Genomic DNA, 3861 nt, shown 5'->3' with positions numbered 1-3861 from the left:
CGGTGTGCACATTAAGAGATGGCAGATCAGGGTCACTCTGTGGCTGACGGCTATGAAGTGCTTCTGGGTTAGTACTTGCAAACTTGAAGGGGTTCTGACTGCTGAACAGCGAAAAGAATTCGAGGAAGCCACTACTATGTTTGTGGGAGGCATTCTTAGCGTTCTTGGTGATCGTCTTGTAGAGTCACATATGCATATGACTGACACTAAGGAGTTGTGGGATGCGTTGAGTACCAAATTCGGTGCTACTGATGCTAGCAATGAGTTGTATATCATGGAGTAATTTCTTGATATTAGGATGGTTGAAAACCGTTCTGTGGTCAAACAGACCCATGATATACAAACCATCGCTAAGGAACTCGAACTCCTAAAGTGTGCCTTACTCGACAAGTTTGTGGCCGCGTGCATTATTGCGAAGCTTCCTCCTACTTGGAGAAATTCCGGTACTACACTAAAACACAAGAGACAAATATTTCGTTGAGGGTTTGATTTTGTCTCTTGATGTTGAAGAGAAGGCTCGGGCTAAGGATGTTGTCTCTAAAGGCGATGGGGGCACTCAAGTGCTAATGTGGTGCACAAGCCCTATCACAAGAACAATGAGAAATTCGAACCCAAGCAGAACACTAACTTCAAAAAAAAGGGTAACAATGACAACAAAGAGGAGAGCACTTGCTTCGTGTGTGGCATGCCTGGCCATCTAGCTAGGAAGTGCCCACGACGCAAGGGCATGAAGGCACCTGCTGGACAGACTTCTAACTCTGTCAATGTGACCATTGGCAAGACGGAAGATGGGATAGGGTATGGTAATTTTCCTACTGTTCTTTCAGTCAGTCAATCTACTAATTGGTGGGTTGATACAGGAGCCAATGTGCATGTTTGTGCTTATATCTCATTGTTTACCTCTTATCAGGCCATCCGAGATTCCTCCGTCCTAATGGGGAATGGGTCGCATGCTTCTGTTTATGGTGTTGGCACGGTGGATCTGAAGTTTACTTCAGGAAAGATCGTGTAGCTAAAGAACGTACAACATGTCCCTACTATCGATAAGAATCTCGTTAGTGGTTCCCGTCTATGTAGAGTCGGATTTAAGTTAGTGTTTGAGTCTAATAAAGTAGTCGTGTCTAAACATGGATATTTTATTGGTAAAGGCTATGAGTGCGGAGTCCTGTTCCGCTTTTCCCTTTCTGATTTTTGCAATAAGTCTATGAACCATTTTTGTGGCAGTGTAGATGATGAGGCTAATGTTTGGCACTCACATTTATGTCATATTAATTTTCGTTTAATGTCTCGGCTTTTCCGTATGAGTTTGATTCTTAAATTTTCCATTGTCAAAGGTTCTAAGTCCCATAGTTGTGTGCAATCAAAGCAACCTCGTAAGCCCCACAAGGCTGCCGAGGAAAGAAACTTGGCGCCATTAGAACTCCTACATTCTGATCTGTGCGAGATTAATGGGGTGTTGACTAAGGGTGGAAAATGATACTTCATGACATTGATTGATGATGCTACTAGATTTTGCTATGTGTATTTGCTAAAAACGAAAGATGAGGCTCTAGACTATTTTAAAATCTATAAGGCAGAAGTTGAGAACCAACTTGACAGAAAGATAAAAAGACTTAGGTCAAATCGTGGTGGAGAGTTTTTCTCAAACGAATTTGACTTATTCTGTGAGGAACATGGCATAATACATGAGAGAACGTCTCAACATTCTCCCGAATCCAACGGGGCTATCGAAAGGAAGAACCGCACGCTCACTGCCTTCGTGAATGTCATGTTAGATACCGCAGGGCTACCTTAGGCATGGTAAGGGGAGGCATTGTTGACCTCGAATAATGTACTTAACAGAATTTCTAACAGAAATAAGGACAAAACACCATATGAGGTATGGATTGGGAGAAAACCATCACTTTCTTACTTGCGTACGTCGGGGTGCTTGGCGAAAGTCAATGTACCAATTCCTAAAAAACGTAAGTTGGAACCCAAGACTGTGGACTGTGTCTTTCTAGGATATGCTCATCATAGCATTGCTTATAGATTTTTAATAGTTAAATCTGAGGCATCGGACATGCATGTTGGTGCAATTATGGAGTCTCGAGATGCCACTTTCTTTGAGAACATTTTCCCAATGAAAGATGGACATAACACTTCTAGCCAATCTTCTGAGATGGTTCCGAGTTCAGTCACTCCAACTGAACATTCGGAACCTACACATGAAATTGTCATCGAGGAGGATGACAGTGAAGCTCCTAGAAGGAGCAAGAGACAAAGGATGGCTAAGTCCTTTGGTGATGACTTCACTGTGTATCTCGCGGATGACACTCCCAAGTCAATTTCAGAAGCTTATGCATCCCCAGATGCAGACTACTGGAAGGAGGCTGTCCGTAGTGAAATGGATTCTATTATCACTAACGGGACTTGGGAGGTGACAGAGCGACCCTATGGATGCAAACCCGTAGGGTGCAAGTGGGTATTCAAGAAGAAGCTTAGTCCTGATGGTACTATTGAAAAGTATAAAGCTCGGCTTGTGGCTAAGGGCTATACTCAGAAAGAAGGTGAAGATTTCTTTGCACTTACTCACCTGTTGCGCGATTGACCACAATTTGAGTACTACTATCTCTGGCTGTCTCACATGGTCTTCTCGTTCATCAAATGGACGTTAAGACAGCTTTCCTCAATGGAGAGTTGGATGAGGAAATTTACATGGATCAGCCTGATGGATTTATAGTAAAAGGTCAAGAAGGCAAAGTGTGCAAGTTGCTAAAAATTTTGTATGGTCTGAAACAAGCTCCTAAGCAATGGCATGAGAAATTTGATATAACACTAACATCTGCAGGCTTCGCAGTCAATGAGGCAGATAAGTGTGTATACTATTGCCATGGTGTGGGCGATGGAGTTATTCTATGTCTGTATGTTGATGACATACTGATCTTTAGGACAAACATTGAGGTGATTAAAGAGGTTAAATCATTTTTGTCTCAAAATTTTGACATGAAGGATTTGGAAGTAGCGGATGTAATTCTAAACATTAAGCTAATTAAGGGCGACGATGGGATTACACTGTCGCAAACTCATTATGTGGAGAAGATCTTGAATCGCTTTGGCTATATTGTTAGCAAGCCTTCTCCAACGCCTTATGATCCTAGTTTGTTGCTTCGCAAGAACAAGAAACAAACTAGGAATCAACTTGAGTATTCTCAAATCATTGGCTCACTCATGTACCTAGCTAGTGCAACTAAGCCTGACATCTCCTTTGCTGTGAGTAAATTGAGTTGGTTTACCTCTAATCCGGGAGATGATCATTGGCAAGCGCTCGAGCGAGTTATGCGCTATCTAAAAGGTACTATGGACTTGGGACTTTGATATTCTGGTTATCTCGCGGTGCTAGAGGGATATAGTGATTCAAATTGGATCTCAGATGCTGACGAGATCAAAGCCATTAGTGGATATGTCTTCACACTAGGTGGTGGTGCTGTTTCATAGAGGTCTTGCAAACAGACCATTTTGACGAGGTCAACCATGGAAGCAGAGCTTACGGCACTAGATACTGCTACTGTTGAGGCAGAATGGTTGAGAGATCTACTAATGGATCTACCAATTGTTGAAAAACATGTACCAGCTATCCTATTGAATTGTGACAATCAAATTGTGATTGTTAAGGTGAACAGTTCTAAGGATAATATGAAATCGTCTAGGCATGTGAAGAGACGATTGAAGTCTGTCAGTAAATTGAGAAACTCCGGAGTTATAACGTTGGATTACATCCAAACAGCTAGAAACCTGGCAGATCCCTTTACTAAGGGGATATCACGGAATGTGGTAGACACTGCATCGAAGGAGATGGGTATGAGACCCATATGAGTTATC

Source organism: Oryza brachyantha, chromosome 5, assembly GCF_000231095.2.
Source record: "Oryza brachyantha chromosome 5, ObraRS2, whole genome shotgun sequence".
In the NCBI taxonomy this organism is placed as follows: domain Eukaryota; kingdom Viridiplantae; phylum Streptophyta; class Magnoliopsida; order Poales; family Poaceae; genus Oryza; species Oryza brachyantha.
The sequence above is the reverse complement of the archived record's forward strand: the minus strand, read 5'-3'. Positions refer to the sequence as shown.